The 19,556-nt window shown below is 40.9% G+C and overlaps 1 pseudogene; it reads left to right on the forward strand.

Moving 5' to 3' along the window:
* Positions 1-2,115: 2,115 nt before the first annotated feature.
* LOC130682195 (putative bifunctional UDP-N-acetylglucosamine transferase and deubiquitinase ALG13) overlaps positions 2,116-19,556 on the forward strand; it is a 105,928-nt pseudogene continuing 88,487 nt past the window's right edge.

A 19,556-nucleotide genomic window follows, 5' to 3' on the forward strand; every position in this document is an offset into this window, starting at 1 on the left:
AATGCGCAGAGATGTAAATGGATGTGTTTCCAAAGAACACATACAAATCGCCAATGTGCACATGAAAAGGTGCTACATATCACTAATCATTAAGAAATGCAAATCAAATGCAGTGAGATATCACCTCGTACCTGTTAGAATGTCTATTATCAGAAAGGCAAGTAATACCAAGTGTTGGCGAGGATGTGGAAAAAAGTGTTCTGTTTTGGTGCACTGTTACAAGGTAAATTGGACCTGCTGCTCTCTAAAACAGTATGGAGCTTCAATAAAAAATAAAAAAATGGAACTACCACGTGATTCAGCAATTCCACTTATGAGTATTTATCCAAAGGAGATGAAATCACGATATTAAAATGTCTGCTTTGTTCAGTGCAGCATTGTTTCCAGTAGCCAGGACATAGAAACAATCTAAGTGTCCACTGATGGATGAATGGACAAAGAAAATGTTGTATATATATATGCACAATGTGATATTATTCAGTTACCAATAAATGGAAAATCTGCCATTTATTATTACAACATGGATGTACTCTAAGTGAAATAAGTCAAATAATGTATGATATCACTTACATTTGGAATCTAAAACAAAACAGAACAAAAAAGAGAGAATTCATACATATACAGAACACACTGGTGAATAACAGAGAAGGCGGGGGTGAGGGGTAGGGGGTAGGCACAATGGGTGAAGGTCAAAAGTTACAGACGTCCAGTTACCAGACGCATTAAGTCCTGGGATGTAATATATAGCATGGTGAATATAGTTAACAATGTTGCATTTGTATATTTAAATGTTGAGAGAGTAGATATTAAAAGTTCTCATCCAAGAAGAATCCTATGTAAATATAGTGATGGATGTTATCTAAACTTACTGTTATAATCATTTCACAATGTATAACACATATCAAATCATTATGCAGCACACGTAAAATTAACAAAATACAATATGTCAATATATCTCAATTATAAAACTATTAATTTTAGAATAATCTAGCAGCTCGTAAAAAAGTACAATTGATGGCGCACCGTTTGGGCAGTGGGCACGGGCGGGTCCAAGTGGGCGCCCCGGGGCGGAGCCAGGTGGCCGCGAGGGGCGGGCGCGGGAAGCCTTCGGCGTCCGCTTGCCGCTAGGCCGCCCTGCTGGCTGTAGCCCCCTGCCTGGCGAAGGCCTTCACGGAACCTCGGCAGTGGCGGCGGCACCGGGGCAGGGGGTCGAGGCAGGCTGCCGCTTCCGGTGGAGTGAGGAGCGATTGTCTGAGCGAGGCCAGACTGGAGGCCTTCCCTCAATGGCCCCCCTAGCACGCGCCCGTACCCGCCTCACTCATCCCAGTGGCGCCGGGCGCCCGCTCCCGCTGCTCGGGGCCTGGAAGTTCCCCAAGGGCACCCAGGAGCTGGAGGCTCAGCGGCCAACGTGGCCTCGGGGTACTGAGGGTGGGAGGGAGCTAGGGCGCAGAGGGCCGGCGCGGAGCGCCACGCAGGCGCCGTGGGAAAATGACCCCAGGGGTCACCGCGGCGCGCTGCCTGATGGGGGGAGGCCCGGGAACCCTGGCGGACTGACGGCGAGAGCGCGGGAGCTCCGCAGGGCCCGCCGGGAGCTGACGCTGTGGCTGCTCTCTCCTCTCCAATCTCTCTTTTTTTTCAGTCTCACCATTATGTAGTCTGGACTATGCGGGCTTTTTTATTTTTATATTTTTTAGTGTCATTAATCTACAATTATATGAGCAACATTATGGTGACTAGACTCCCCCCATCATCCAGTCCCCCCCCCCAACATACCCCATTACAGTCACTGGCCATCAGCATAGTAAGATGCTACAGAATCAGTACTTGACTTCTCTGTGCGATACTGACCTCCCCGTGGGACCCTCCCCCACATTATGAGCACTAATCGCAATGCCCCTTTTCCCTCTTCCCCCTCCCTCCCCAGATAGTCAGCCCAGTCCCTTTCCCTTTGGTAACTTGGTTATAGGGGGAGTCTAGTAAACATAATGTTACTCATGTAACTGCATATAAATGATAAAAAATTAATAATAATAATAATAATAGATGATAGATAGACATACAAATAAAAAAATAAATAACATGAAGTCACAGTGGTGCCTCTTTCCAAGATACACAATGTGTACGCTGAGAAGAGCAGGTTTCCCCTTCAGAGCATGGTGTCCTAGACTGGAATGTGATTTCAGTGAGGTGGGCACTGGCCACGTTGACAGCATGAGGGAAAATGGAAACCGCATCCAAGGTACTGTGTGTTTCATTTTATTTGGGGTCAGTACTAAACAGTTATATGTTCACCATAATGGTTCCTATACTCCCACCATTATCTTATCAAGTCCCCACCGCATATGCCATACGAGTCACTGACCATCAGCCCAGTAATATGCTGTTGAAGCACTACTTGTCTTCTCTGTGTTGTACAGCCCTCCCCGTGCCCCACCTCCCACATTATACATGCTAATCGTAATGGACCTTTATTTCCCCGCCCTTATCCCTCCCTTCCCACCAAGCCACCCCAGTCCCTTTCCCATTGGTAACTGTTAGTCCATTCTCGTGATTCTGCTGCTGTTTTGCTCCTTCAGTTTTCTCTTTGTTCTTATACTCCATAGATGAGTGAAATCATTTCATGCTTTGTCTTTCTGTTCCTGGCTTATTTCACTGAGCATAATACCCTGTAGCTCCATCCATGTTGTTGCAAATGGTAGGATTTGTTTTCATCATATGGCTGATTAATATTTCACTGTGTATATGTGCCACATCTTCTTCATCCACTCATCTACTGATGGACACGTATCTTTGCTATTGAGGATAGTGCTGTGTAAACAGAGGAGTGCATAAGCGTTTTTCAAACGGGGTTGCTGCATACTTTTTTTGTACTTATTTATTTATTTTTTAATTTTGATATCATTATTCTACAATTAGATGAGGAACATCATGTTTATGAGACTCCCCCATCAAAAACTTACCCCACATAGCCCATTGCAGTCAGTGTCCATCAGCGTAGTAAGATGCTGTAGAATCACTACTTGTCTGCTCTGTGTGGTTAAGCACTCCCTGTGGCCCCTCCACACTATGCATGTTAATCATAATGTGCTCTTTCTTTACTCCCCCTGATTCCCCCATTCCCACCCATTCATCCCAGTCCCTTTCCCTTTGGTAACTGTTAGTCCATTCTTGGATTTTGTGTGTCTGCTGCTGTTTGCTTCTTCAGTTTTTTCCTTGTTCTCCTTTTCTACTGATGAGTAAAGTTATTTGATACTTGTCTTTTTCCGCCTGGCATATTTCACTGTGCATAACACCCTCTAGCTCCATCCAGGTTGTTGCAAATGGTAGGATTTGTTTTCTTCTTATGGCTGAATAATAGTCCATTGTGTAAATAATCCACGTCTTCTATATTCATTCATCTACTGTTGGACAAGTAGCTTGGCTACTGTGAACATTGCTGTGATAAACATAGGGGTGCATGTTTCTTTTTTAACCTGTGCTGCTGCATTCTTTTTATTTATTTATTTATTTATTTATTATTTGTTCGTTTGCTTATTTGTTTATTTTTATTTAGTATACAATTACATGGGTAACATTATGTTTACTAGACTCCCCCCATCACCAAGTTCCCCCATGATTGATACCCCATTGCAGTCACTATCCATCAGTGTTGTTAGGTACTGTGGAATCACAACTTGTCTTCTCAGTGTTGTTGTACAGCCCTACCTGTGCCCCACCACATGTTATACATGCTAATCATAATGCCACCTTACTTTCCCCCACCCCTTACCCATACAGTCCCAACAATCCACCATAGTGCTTTTCCCTGTAGTAACTGTTAGTCCATTCTTCTGTTCTGTGAGTGTGCTGCTGTTTCGCTCCTTCAGTTTTTTCTTTGTTATTATACTCTAGGAAGACGGAAATCATTTTGTACTTGTCTTTCTCTACCTGGCTTATTTTACTGTGTATAATACCCTATAGCTCCACTGATGTTGCAAATGGTATTATTATTTTCCTCTTATGGTTGAATAACAGTCCATTGTGTGCATGTACCACATCTTCTTCATCCATTCATCTACTCATGGGCACTTAGCTTGGCTATTGTGAATAGTGTTGTGATAAACATAGGGGTGCATATGTCTTTTTGAACAGGGCTGCTGCAATATTTTTATTTATTTATCTATAATTTATGTATTTACTTCTTTATTTCTTATTAATCTACAATTTCATGAGTAAAATTATGTTCACCAGATTCCCTGCACCACCAAGTTTCACCCCAGATACCCCATTACAGTCAGTGTCTATCAGGGTAGAAAGATACTGCAGATTCACTACTTGTCTTCTCAGTTTTGTGCAGCCCTCCACATGCCATCCCTCCCACATTATACATGCTATTCCTAATGTGCCCTTTCTTCTCACCACCTGTTATCCCTACATTCCCACCCAAACACCTCATTCCCTTTCCCTTTGGTAACGGTTGGTTCATTGGTCAGTGCTGTGTGTCTGCTGCTGTTTTATTCCTTCAGTTTTTTCTTTGTTCTTATACTCCCTAGATGAGTGAAATCATTTCATACTGTCTTTCACTGCCTTATTTCACTGAGCATAACATGCTGTAGCTCCATCCATATTGCTGCAAATGTTAGGATTTGATTTCCACTTTCGGCTGAATCATGTTGCACTGTATATATGCAACACATCTCCTTCATCCATTTATCTACTGATGGACACTTACCTTGGCTATTCTGACTAGTGCTGTGGTAAACATAGGGGTGCATACGTCTTTTTGCAATGGAGTTGCTGCATTTTTTTACTTATTTATTTATTTTATTTTGATATCGTTAATCTACCATTAGATGAGTAACATTATGTTTACTAGACTCCCCCATCGAAAAGTTACCTGATATAGCCCATTGCAGTCATGTCCAGCAGCGTAGAAAGATGCTGTGGAATCACTACTTGTCTTCTCTGTGTGTACAGAACACCCTTTGCCGACCCCACATTATACTTGCTAATCATAATACCCCCTTTAAGTAGCCCACCTTTTCCCTCTATTCCCACCTGTCCATGCAAGACCCTTCCCCTTTGATAACTGTTAGTCCATTTTGGGTTCTGTGAGTCTGCTGCTGTTTTGCTTCTTCACTTTATTCTTTGTTCTCCTTCTCTGCAGCTGAGTGAAGTCATTTAATACTTGTCTTTCTTTGCCTGGCTTATTTCACTGTATATGATACCCACTATCTCCATCCATGCTGTTGCAAATCATAGGTTTGTTTTCTTCTTATGGCTGAATAACATTTCATTGCGTATATGTACCACATCTTTATCCATTCGTCTCCTGATGGACACTTTGCGTGGCTATTGTGAATGGTGCTGTGATAAACATAGGGGTGCATATGTTTTATTTAAACTAGGCTGCTGCACTCTATGTGTATATATATTTATTTATATTTCCTTATTTTTTATTTATTTATCATTATCTACAATTACATACGTAACATTATGTTTACTAGACTCCACCCATCACGAAGTTCCCAACAAATAACCCATTGCATTCACTTTCCATCAGCGTAGTAACATACTGTATAATCACTACTTGTCCTCTGTGTCTTACAGACCTCCTGGTGTCCCTCCTCCCACATTATACATGCTAATTGTAATGCACCCTTTCTTTCCCCCAACCCCTTATCCCTCCATTCCCACCCATCCACCCCACTCCCTTTCCCTGTCCATTCTTGCATCCTGTGAATCTGCTGCTGATTGCTTGTTAAGATTTTTCATTGTTTTTTTACTTCGTTATCATTAATCTACAATTACATGCTGAACACTAAGTTTTCTAGACTACTCCCATCAACAAGTTCTCCCCACATGCCCCATTGCAGTCACTTTACATCACCATGGTAAGATGCAGTGGAAATACTCCTTGTCTTCTCAGTTTTGTACAGCCTTATGTGTGCCTCACGAAACATTATACATGCTAATCATAATGCCCTCTTTCTTTCCCGTGCTCCTTATCCCTCCAGTTCCAGACATCCACCCCATTCCTTTTCCCTTTGGTAACTGTTAGTCCATTCTTGGGGTCTGTGAGTCTGCTACTGTTTTGCTCCTTCAGGTTTTCTTTGTTCTTATACTCCACTGATGATTGAAATCATTATATATATATATATAGACCAGAACCAGTAATGTTTGCTAAGATGATGCAGCTACCCATGGCTGGGCCTTGACCACACCCTGGGGGTGGACTTTGCAAGAGCAGCACTCTTGCCTACAGATTCCATGATGTCACAGTGGTGCCTCTTTCCTAGAGACACAGTGTGTATGCTGGGTGGATCAGCTTCCCTCTTCAGACCCTGGTGTCCTAGACGGGGATATGATTTCAGTGAGGGGGTCACTGACCACCTTGACAGCATCAGGGAAAATGGAAACCTGATCCAAGGTACTGTGTGTTTCTTTTTATTTTGATATCCATACTAAACAGTTACATAAGCAACATTATGGTTTCTAGACTCCCCCATTATTAAGTACCCACCACCTACCACACAGGAGTCACCATCCATCAGCACAGTAATATTCTGTAGAAGCCATACTGAACTTTGCTCTATTGTACAGCACTCCCCTTATCCCCCTTCCACATTATACATGCTCAGCATAATGCACCCTTTCTCCCCCGCCCTTAAACCTCCATTCCCACCAATCCTCCCCAGTCCCTTTCCCTTTGGTAAGTGTTAGACCATTATTGATTTCTCTAAATGTGGTAATGTTTTGCTCCTTCAGTTTTTTCTTTGTTTTTATACTCTTTAGAAGACTGAAATCATTTCATACTTGTCTTTCTCTACCTGGCTTATTTCACTGTGTATAATGCCTTATAGCTCCATCCATTTTGCAAATGGTAGGATTTGTTTTTCTGTTATGGCTGAATAATATTTCATTTTATACATGTACCACATTTTCTTCATCCATTCATCTACTGATGGACACTTAGCTTGGCTGTTGTGAATAGTGTATTGATAAACGTACGTGTGCACGTCTTTTTAAAACTAGGCTGCTGCCTTCTATTTAGTTCATTATATTTATTTATTTATTATTTATTTTTCATTAATCTGCTATTACATGAGTAAAATTATTTTTACTAGACTTATCCCATCACCAAGCTCCCCCTAACACCCCATTACAGTCACTTTCCATCAGTGTAGTAAGATACTGTCAAATCACTGCTTGTCTTCTCTGTATTGTCCAGTCCTCCCCGTGCACTCCGTCTGACATTATACATGCTAATTGTAATGTGCCCTTTCTTCCCACACAGCCTTTGTCCCTCCATTCCCACCCATCCACCCCAGGCTCTTTCACTTTGGTAACTCAGTCCATTCTCGGATTCTGTAAGTCTGCTGCTGTTTTACTCGTTCAATTTTTTCTTTGTTCTTATTTGACAATGATGAGTGAAATCATTTTATGTTTATATGTAGGCAAGAACTACTTATATTCCCTGAAATGATGCAGAACCTCATGGCTGGGCAGTGACCACCATGTTGGGGTGGAGTTTGAAAGAGCAGCACTGTTGCCTGGAGATTCCGTGACGTCACAGAGGTGCCTCTTTACCGGAGACACAATGCATATGCTGAGAGGTGCAGGTTCCCACTTCAAATCCCGATGCCCTAGATGGGGACGTGTTTTCGTTGAGGTGGGCACTGCCCACCTGGACAGCATCATGGAAAATGTAAACCAGATCCAAGGTACTGTGTGTTTCTTTTTATTTTGGTGTCAGTACTAAACAGTTACATGAGCAACATTATGCTTACTAGAATACCCCCATTATCCAGTACCCTCCACATACCCCATAAGAGTCAGTGTCCATGAGCCCAGTAATATGCTGTAGAAGTGCTACGCATGGTCGCTGTACTTTACTGCCTTCCCCGTGCCCGCCCCTTGCCACATTATGTATGCTACTCATAATGCCCCATTTTCCCTCCCTTCCCTCCCTTCCAACCCATCCTCCTCAGTCACTTTCCCTTTGGTAACCATTGGTCAATTCTTGGATTCAGCGGGGATACTACTGTCTTATTCCTTCACTTTTTTTCTTTTTTCTAATAGTCCACAGGTGAATGAAATCATTTGAGACTTTTCTTTCTCTGCCTGGCTTATTTCACTTAGTATAATACCCTCTAGCTCCATCCATGTTGTTGTAAATAGTAGGATTTGTTTTCTTCATATGGCTAAGTAAATTCCTCTTTGTATATGTAACCACAACTTAATCCATGCATATCATGGTGGACACTTCGCTTGGCTGTTGTGTATTATCCTGTGATAAACATAGGGGTGCAGATGCCTTTTTAAATCTAGGCTGCTGCACTCTATTATTTATTTATTATATCTATTTATTTTTATTCATTCATTTATTTTTTATTTGTCATTAATCTAAAATTACATGTATAACATTATGCTTACTAGACTCCCCCCATCACCAAGATGTCCCCAGATTCCCCATTGCAGTCAATGTCCATGAGCATAGTAAGATACCGTAGAATCACTTCTTGTCTTCTTTGTGATGTTGAGTCCTTCCCGTATCCCCCTCACACATTATACATGCTAATCGTAATGCACGCTTTCTTTCTCCCCCCTCCTTATCCCTCCATTGCTACCTGTCGACCCCAGTCTCTTTCGCTTTGTTAACTGTTAGTCCATTCTTGGGTTCTATGAAACTGCTTCTGTTTTGCTCCTTCCGTTCCTTCTTGGTTCTCCTTCTCCACATGTGCGTGAAATCGTTTGATACTTGTCTTTCTCCACCCAGCTTATTTCAAAGTGCATAATGGCCTCTAGCTCCAACCATGTTGTTGCAAATGGTAGAATTTGTACTCTTCTTATGGCTGAATAGTATTCCATTGTGTATATGTACCATGTCTGCTTTATCCATTCATCTACTGATGGACACTTAGCTTTGCTACTGTGAATATTGCTATGATAAACATAGGGGTGCACATGTATTTTTTACACTGGGCTGATACATCATTTCATCTATTTATCCATCTATCTATCTATCCATCTATCTATCTATCTATCTATCTATCTATCTATCTATCTATCTATCTATCTATCTATCTATCTATCCATCCATCCATCCATCCATCCATCCATCCATCCATCCATCCATCCATCCATCCATCTATCTATCTATCTATCTATCTATCTATCTATCTATCTATCTATCTATCTATCTATCTATCTATTTATTTATCATTAATCTACAATTAGATGTCTACCATTGTTTTTACTAGACTCCACCAATGACCAAGTTTCCCCCAGATATCCCACTGCAGTCCCTTTCCATCACCGTAGTTTGGTAAAGTAGAACCACTACTTCTCTTCTCTGTGTTGTTGAGCCCTCCCCATGCCCCCCCTTCCACCTTATACATGCTAAACTTAAGCCACATATTCTACCGCCCCCCTTGTCCCTCCTTTCCCAACCATCCACCCCAGTCTGTTTCCCTTTGGTAACTTTTAGTCCATTCTTCAGCCTGTGAGTTTGCTGCTGTTTTACTACTACAGTTTTTTCTTTGTTCTTGTACTCCAATGATGAGTGAAATCATTTTATATATATATATATATATATATATATATATATATATATGTATGTATGTATGCCAGATCCACTGATGTTTGCTCAGATGATGCCACTCCCCACAGCTTCACAATTTGCTCCCTCTGGGCATCCTGGACTGGGGACCGATGTGATGCACTGGCCGAGGCCTGCGACTACTTCCCAGTGTAATTCTATCCTGTGGATAAACGTGTTCCTTCATTTGCTAAACTTGACAGCCTGCAACTGCATTTCCTATATGCGTTTCCACTAGGCAGGGGCAAGGCAGGTGGAGACAAGAATGGAATAACAATGCCATCCTGCCATCTGGGGGTGGAGTTTGCAAGAGCATCACGGTTGCCTGGAGATTCCATGATATCTCAGTGATGCCACGTTCCTAGACACAGAATGTGTATGCTGAGAGATGCAGCTAACCACTTTAGAGCCTGGTGCCCAAGACAGGGGTGTGATTTCAGTGAGGTGGGTGCTGACCACCTTGACAGCATCAGGGAAAATGGAAATAGATCCAAGGTACTGTGTGTTTCTTTTTATTTTGGTGTCAGTACTAAACAGTTACATAAGCAACCTTATGGTTACTGTAATACCCCCATTATCAAATCCCCACCACATAGCCCGTAAGAGTCATAGTCCATCAGCGTAGTATGGTAAATGCATATGCCCTGTAATATGGCCTAGAAGCACTACTGAACTTTGCTGTGTTTTACTGCCTTCGTGCCCTCTCCTGGCCCACATTATGCATGCTACTCGTAATGCCCCATTTTCCCTCTCTTCCCTCCCTTCCAACCCATGCTCCTCAGTCACTTTCCCTTTGGTAACCGTTAGTCCATTCTTGGATTTGGCGTGGGTGCTACTGTTTTGTTGCTTCATTTTTCTTCATTTTTCTAATACTCCACATGTGAGAGAAGTCATTTGACACTTTTCTCTCTCTGCGTGGTTTATTTCACTGAGCGTAACACCCTCTGGCTCCATCCATGTTGTTGCAAATGGTATGATTTGATTTCCTCATATGGCTAAATAATATTCCACTGTGTATATGTACCACATGTTCTTCATGCATTCATCTACTGATGGACATTTAGCTTGGCTATTGTGAATACTGCTGTGATAAACATAGGGCCACACATATCTTTTTTAAAGACGACAGTGGCATTCTATTCATTTTTGAACTATTTATTTATTTGTTTCTTTATTGTTTATCATTAATCTACAATTACATGAGTAACTTTATTCACCAAGTTCCCCCTGCATACCCCATTGCAGTCAGTTTACATCAGCATAGTAAGGTAGTGTAAAATCACTACTTGACTTCTCTGTGCTGTTCAACCCTCCCCGTGCCCCTATCCCACATTGTACATTTTAATCATAAATTCCATTTCTCCCCCACCCATTATACCTCTGTTCCATCCCATCCTCCCTAGTGCTTTTCCCTTTGTTAATTGTTATTCCATTCTTATCTTCTGTGAGTCTGCTCCTGTTTAGCTCCTTCTGTTTTTCCTTTGTTCTTACACTCCAATGATGTGTGAAATCATTTTATATATATATAAGTAGGCAAGAACCACTGATGTTTGCTAAGATGATGCATCTCCCCATGGCTGGGCTGTCCCAGCCATCTGGGGGTGGAATTTGCAAGAGCAACACTGTTGCCTAGAAGTTCCATGACATCACAGTGGTGCCTCTTTCCTGGAGACACAATGTGTATGCTGAGAGCAGCAAGTTCCCACTTCAGAGCCTGGTGCCCTAAATGGGAGTGTGATATCACTGAGGTGGTTGCTGACCACCTTGACAGCATCAGGGATAATGGAAACCAGATCCAAGGTACTGTGTGTTTCTTTTTATATGGTTTCAGAATGAAACAGTTATATGAGCAACATTATGGTAACTAGACAACCCCCCATTATCAAGTCCCCATCATGTACCATGTAAGACTCAGTGTCCATCAGCCCACTAATATTTGTTAGAAGCCCTACTGATTTTTGCTGTGTGACACTGCCTTCCCCGTGCCCACCCTGTGACCACATTATGTGTGCTACTCTTAATGCCCTATTGTCCCTCTCTTGCCTCCCTTCCAACCCATTCTCCTCAGTCACTTTCCCTTTGGTAACTGTTGGCCCATTCTTGGGTTGGGCAAGGCTGCTACTGCCGTGTTCCTTCACTTTGTTTCTTTTTTCTAATACTCCACATGTGAGTGAAATAATTTGAGACTTTTCTCTCTCTGCCTGGCTTATTTCACTGATTATAATACCCTCTAGCTCCATACATGTTGTTGTAAATGGTAAAATTTGATTTCTTCATATGGATGAAAAGTATCCCACTGTTTATATGTACCACATGTTATTCATCCATTCATCTACTGATGAACACTTAAATAATAGTGCTGCGATAATCATCGGGGAGCACATACCTTTTTAAAACTCAGCTGCTGCATCCATGTATTTCTTTATACATTTATGTATTTATGTTTATTTATTGTTTATACTTAATCTTCAGTTACAGGAGTAACATAATGTTTGCTAGACTCCCCCCATCACCAATTTCCCCCAAATACCCCATTATAGTCACTTTCCATCAACATCGTAAGGTACTGTAGAACCAATACTTCTCTGTGTTGTAGAGCCATCCCTGTGCCCCTGTCCCACATTATACATGCTAATCATAATTCACAATTTCCTTCCCCACCCCCTTTTCTGTCCATTCCCATCCATCCACCCCAGTCTGTTTCCCTTTGGGAACTGTTAGCCCATTCTTGGGATCGGCGAGGCTGCTACTGTCTTGTTCCTTCACTTTTTTTCTTTTTACAAATACTCCACAGGTGAGTGAAATCATTTGGCACTTTTCTTTCTCTCCCAGCTTATTTCAGTGAGCATAATATCCTCCAGCCTCATTCATGTTCTAGTTAATGGAAGGATTTATTTTCTTCTTATGGCTGTGTAATATTCCATTGTGTGCACGAACCACATCTTCTTTATCCATTTATCTACAGAAGGACACGTAGGTTGCTTCCATTTCTTTTGTATCCTGTATAGTGCTGTGTTAAATACAGCCGTGTGTATGTCTTTTTTAAACTGTGCTGAAGCATTCTTTTTATTTATATGTTATCACTTATTTGTTTGTTTTTTTAGTTTTCATTTTTCATTAATCGACAATTACATGAGTAACTTTATGTTTCCTAAACGGCCCCCATCACCAAGTACCCCATAAACCCCATTGCAGTCACAGTCGATATGTGTAGTAAGATACAGCAGAATCACTGCTTGTCTTCTCTTTGTTTTATAGCCATCCTCGTTCCCAACTCTCACATTATAAATGCTAACTACAATGCGTCCTTTCTTTCCCTTCACCCCTTTGTCACTGCATTCACACCCATCCTCCCCAGTCCCTTTCCTTTTAGTAACTGTTAGTCCATTCTTGGGTTGTGTGGATCTGCTGCTGTACTGCTCCTTCTGTTTTTTATTTCTTCTTATACTCCAATGATGAGCGAAATCATTTTATATATACATATAATAAGGGCTGAACCGCTGATGTTTGCTAAGATGATGCAGCTCCCCATGGCTGGGCAGTGTCCGCCAACTGGGGGTGGAGTTTGTAGGGAGCACTGCTGCCTGCAGATTCCATGACATCACAGTGGTGCTTCTTTCATAGAGACAATTTGTATATGCTGAGAGGTGCAGGTTCCCACTTCAGAGGCTGGTGCCCTAGATGGGGATGTGACTTTGGTGAGTTGGATGCTGACCACTTTGACAGCATCAGGGAAAATGGAAACCAGGTCCAAAGTACTGTCTGTTTCTTTTTATTTTGGTGTCCATACTAAAGAGTTACATGAGCTACATTATGGTTACTAAACTATCCCTACTATCAAGTCCCAACACGTACCCCATAAGAGTCACTGTCCACCAGCACAGTAATATTCTGTAGAAGCGCTACTGATCTTCACTGTGTTATACTCCCTTCCCCGTACTCGCCCCTGGCCACATTATGCATGCTACTCATAATGCCCCATTTTCCTACTCTTCCATCCCTTGCCACCCATCATCCTCAGTCACTTTCCTTTTGGTAACCATTATTCCATTCTTGGGTTCGGCGAGGCTGCTACTCTCTTGTTCCTTCACTTTGTTTCTTTTTTCTAATACTCCACAGATGAGTGAAATGATTTCAGACTTTTCATTCTCTGCCTGTCTTATTTCACTGAGCATAATACCCTCTAGCTCTATCCATGTTGTTGTAAATGGTAGGATTTGTTTTCTTCACTTGGCTGAATAATATTCCACTGCATATGTAACAGATCTTCTTCATCCATTCATCTACTGACGGACACTTAGCTTGGCAGTTGTGAATAGTGCTGTGATAAACTTAGGGCTGCACATGTCCTTTTAAAACTTGGCTGCTGCATTCCATTTATTTATTTATTTATGTCTCTTTATTTTTTATTTATTATTAATCTACAATGTCATGAGTAACATTATGTTTACTAGACTTTACCCATCACCAATATGCCCCAGATACCTCACTGCACTCACTCTCCATGAACCTCTAAAGATACTGAAGAATCACTACTTCTCTTTCCAGTGTTGCACAGCCCTCCCCTTGACCCCCCTCTGACATTATACATGCTAATCATAATGCACATTTTCATTCTCCACCAGCCCATTATCTGTCCTTTCAGACTTACTACCCAGTCCCTTTCCCTTTGGTAACTGTTAGTCCATTCTTAGGTTCTGTGAGTCTACTCTTGTTTGGTTCCTTCAGTTTTTTCTTGGCTCCCCTTCTCCACAGGTGAGTGAAATCATTTGATACCTGTCTTTTTCCACCTGGCTTATTTCACTGAGTATAATGCCCTTTGGCTCCATCCATGTTGTTGCAAGTGATAGGATTTGTATTCTTCTTATGGCTGAATAACATTCCGCTGTGTATATATACCACATCTTCTTTATCCATTCATCTACTGATGGACACGTATCTTGGCTGCTGTGAAAAACATAGGAATGCACATTACTTTTTTACACATTACTTTTTTTACAGTCAGTGTAAAAAAAGCTCCATTCTATTTAGTTATATATCTATTTGTCTGTTTATTTATTTATTTATTCTTTATCATTAATCTACAGTTACATGGGAACATTATGTTTACTGGACTGTCTACATCATCAAGTTCCCCCCAAATACCACATTGCAGTCACTTTCCATCAGCATAGTAAAGTACTGTAGAAACACTATTTCTCTGTGTTGTAGAGGGCCCCTATAGCCCCCCCATCCCACATTATACATGCTCATCATAATGTGCAATTTCATTCCCCTCACATTTGCCCCTCCATACCTACCCATCCACATCAGTCTGTTTCCATTTAGTAACTGTAGGTCCATTCTTTGGCTCTGTGAATCTGCTGCTGTTTTGCAGGTTCTGTTTTCTCTTTGTTCTTATACTCCAATGATGAGTCAAATCATTTTATGTATATATGTAGGCCAGAAACACTGATGTTTGCTAAGATGATGCAGCTCCCCTCGGCTGGGAAGTGCCCACCATCTGGGGGTATAGTTTGCAAGAGCAGCACTGATGCCTGGAGATTCCATGATGTCACAGTGGTGCCCCTTCCTTGAAACAGTATGTGTATGCTGAGAGGACCAGGTTTCTATCCCCTACACGAGGGTGTGATATTGGTGAGGTGAGAACTGACCACCTTGACACCATCAGGGAAAAAGGAAACCAGATACAATGTACTGTGTGTTTCTTTTTCTTTTGGTGTCAGTACTAAAAAGTTTCATGAGCAACATTATGGTTACTAGAGTACCCCCATTATCAAGTCCCCAACACATACCCAATAAGAGTCATGCTCCATCACCCAGTAATATACTGCAGAAGCGCTACTGATCTTCACTGTGTTACACTGTCTTCCCCGTGCCCACCCCCACCCACATTATGTGTACTAGTCATAATGCCCCATTTTCCATCTCTTCCCTCCCTTACAATCCCTCCTCCTCAGTCACTTTCCCTTTGGTAACCGTTAGTCCATTCTTGGGTTTAGCAAGGCTCTTACTGTCTTGTTCCTTCACTTTTTTCTTTTCTCTAATACTCCACAAGTGACTGAAATCATTTGACACTTCTGTTTCTGTGCGTGGCTTATTTCACTGAGCATAATACCCTCTAGCTCCATCCATGTTGCTGACAATGATGTGATTTGTTTTCTTCACATGGCTGAATAATATTCCACTGTGTATATATATATCACGTCTTCTTCATCCATTCATCTACTTATGGACACTTATATTGGCTATTGTGAATTGTGGTGTGATAAACATAAGGGTTTACATGTCTTTTTTAACCTGGGATGCCTCGTTCCATTTATTTATTTATTCATTTACCTTTATATTAAGTCATTAATTTGTTGTTTATCATTAATCTCCAATTACATGAGTAGCATTATGTTTACTAGACTCCACTCATAAACAAGTTCCCCCCAAATACCCCATTGCAGACACTTTCCATCAGTGGAGTGTTGTATTGTAGAATCACTACTTGTCTTCTTGATGTTGTACAGCCCTCCCTGTATCCCCTCATTACACGTGTGAATCAAAAAGCCTCCGTTCTTCCCCCAGCACTTTTCCCTCCATTGCATCCTATCCTCTCCAGTGGCTTTCCCTTTGTTAACTGTTACTCCATTCTTAGCATCTGTGCATCTGCTGCTGCTCTGCTCCTTCAGTGTTTTCTTTGTTCTTACACTCCACAGACGGAAATATTTTGATACTTGTCTTTCTCAGACTCGATTTTTTTCACTTAGCATAATACCTCCTACCTCTATCCATGTTGCCGAAAGTGGTAGGATTTGTTTTCTTCTTATGGCTCAATAATATTCCATTGTCCATATGTACAACATTTTCTTTATCTGTTCATCTCCTGATGGACACTTAGCTTGGCTATCATGAATAGTGTTGTGATATAGAAATGGGTGCATATATCTTTTGGAAACTGGGCTGCTGTAGTGAAATATTTATTTATTTATTTTGGTGTCATTAATCTACAATTACATGAGGAACATTATGTTTACTAGACTGGCCACATCACCAAGTTCCCCACACACCCCCCATTGCAGCCACTCTCCTTCAGTGTAGTAAGATGCTGTAGAATCACTTCTTGTCTTCTCTGTGTTGCACACCCCTCCTCATGGCCCCCAAATTATAATACATGCTTATCATAGTGCCCCCTTTTCCCCCCACCCTTATTCCTCCATTCCAACCCATCCACGCAGTCCCTATCCCTTTGGTAACTGTTAATCCTTTCTTGGTTAATGTGATTCTGCTGATGTTTGTTCCTTCAGTTTTATCTTTGTTCTTATACTCTAGGAATGAGTGAAATCATTTGATACTTGTCTTTCTCCCCTGGCTTATTTCATTGAGCATAATACCCTCTAGGTGATTGATACTGTTGCAAAAGATAGGTTTTGTTTTCTTCTTATGGGTATATACCACCTCTTCTTTATCCATTCATCTACTGACGGACACTTATGTTGCTTCCATTTCTTGGCTATTGTAAATAGTGCTGTGATAAACATAGGGGTGCATCTGTCTTTTTCAAACTGGGCTGCTGCATTCTTAGGGTAAATTCCTAGAAGTGGAATTCCTGGGTCAAATGGTATTTCTATTTTTAGTTTTTTGAGGAACCTCCATACTGCTTTCCACAATGGTTGAACTAGTTTACATTCGCACCAGCAGTGTACAAGGCATCCCCTTTCTCCACAACCTCACCAACATTTGTTGTTGTTTGACTTTTGGAAGGTGGCCATCCTTCCTTTGGAAGGGATACCTCATTGTGGTTTTAATTTGCATTTCTCTGATGACTAGTGATGTGGAGTATCTTTTCATTTTCTGTTCGCTATCTGAATTTCTTCATTAGAGAACTGTCTATTCAGCTCCTCTGCCCATTTTTTAATTTCATTAATTGCTTTTTGTTTGTTGAGGTGCGTGAGCTCTTTATATATTTTCAGTGTCAACTCTTTATTGGATCTGTCATTTATGAATATATTTCCAATACTATAGGATACCTTTTTGTTCTATTGATGGTGTCCTTTGCTGTACAGAAGCTTTTCAGCTTGATATAGTCCTTGTGCATTTTTAATTTTCTTTCCCTTGCCTGGGGAGATATGTTCATGAAGAAGATATGCTCATGTTTATGTCTAGAAGATTTTTGTCTATTTTTTTTCTAAGAGTTTTATGGTTTCATGACTTACATTCAGGTCTTTGATCCATTTCGAATTTACTTTAGCGTATGGGGTTAGACAATGATCCAGTTTCATTCTCTTACATGTAGCTGTCCAGTTTTGCCAGCACCATCTGCTGAAGAGACTGTCATTTCCCCGTTGTATGTCCATGGCTCCTTTATCATATATTAATTGAACATATATGCTTGGGCTAATGTTTGGAGTCTCTATTTTGTTCCACTGGTATGTGGCTCTGTTCTTGTGCTAGTACAAAATTGTCTTGATTACTGTAGCTTTGTAGTAGTACTTGAAGTTGGGGAGCAAGACCCCCCCACTTTATTCAACCTTCTCAGGATTGCTTTGGCTATTTGGGGTCTTTGGTGGTCCCATAAGAAATTTTGAACTATTTGTTCCAGTTTGTTGTGGAATGCTGTTGGTAATTTGATAGGGATTGCATTGAATCTGTATATTGCTTTGGGCTGGATGACCATTTTGACGTTAATTTTTCCTATCCAGGAGCATGGGATGAGTTTTCATTTGTTAGTGTCCTATTTAATTTCTCTTAAGAGTGTCTTATAGTTTTCAGGCTATGGGACTTTCACTTCCTTGGTTAGGTTTATTCCTATGTATTTTATTCTTTCTGATGCAATTCTGAATGGAATTTTCGTAGTTTCTCTTTCTATTAGTTCATTTTTAGTGTATTGGAAAGCCACAGGTTTCTGTGTGTTAATTTTGTATCCTGCAACTTTGCTCTATTCTGATACTAGTTCTAGTAGTTTTGGAGTGGAGTCTTTAGGGATTTTTATGTACAATCCCATGTCGTCTGCAAATAGTGACAGTTTAACTACTTCTTTACCAATCTGGATTCCTTGTATTTCTTTGTTTCGTCTAATTGTTGTGGCTAGGACCTCCAGTACTATGTTGAATTACAGTGGGGAGAGTGGGCATCCCTGTCTTGTTCCCGATCTCAGAGGAAAAGCTTTCAGCTTCTCACTGTTCAGTGTGATGCTGGCTGTGGGTTTATCATACATGGCCTTTACTATATTGAAGTACTTGTCTTGTATACCCATTTTGTTGAGTTTTTATCTTGAATGTATGATGAGTTTTGTCGAATGCTTTTTCCGCATCTATGGAGATTATCATGTGTTTTTTGTCCTTCTTTTTGTTGATGTGGTGAATGATGTTGATGAATTTTCGAATGTTTTACCATCCTTGTATCCCCGGGATGAATCCCACTTGGTCATGGTGTATGATCCTTTCGATGTATTTTTGAGTTTGGTTTGCTAATATTTTATGGAGTATTTTTGCATCTACATTCATCATGGATATTATTCTGTAGTTTTCTGTTTTGGTGGGTTCTTTGCCTGGTTTTGGTATTACGGTGATGCTGGATTCATAGAATGAGTTTGGGAGTATTCTCTCCTCTTCTATTTTTTGGAAAACTTTAAGCAGAGTGGGTATTATGTCTTCTCTGTATGTCTGATAAAATTCCAAGGTAAATCTGTCTGGCCCAGGGATTTTGTTCTTGGTAGTTTTTTATTACTGCTTCAATTTTTTGCTGGTAATTGGCTTGATTTCATAATTTTTGATCATTGTTTTTGTAGCCTGAGAAAGAATGTGAAGTGAAAATCGGAAAGGTTCATTTTAATTATTTTAACAATATTGTAGCTTTAGTGTGATTTGGAGAGTAATTTTTTATAAGCAGCAAACTCACATACAGATAGGATTTTAAAAGCTTACAATTTAAGCCTGATATAAAGAGATCAGACCTGTAGTGTGTCTACCACCATGCTTGGCACATCAGG

Source organism: Manis pentadactyla, chromosome Y (genome assembly GCF_030020395.1).
Source record: "Manis pentadactyla isolate mManPen7 chromosome Y, mManPen7.hap1, whole genome shotgun sequence".
NCBI classification, from domain to species: domain Eukaryota; kingdom Metazoa; phylum Chordata; class Mammalia; order Pholidota; family Manidae; genus Manis; species Manis pentadactyla.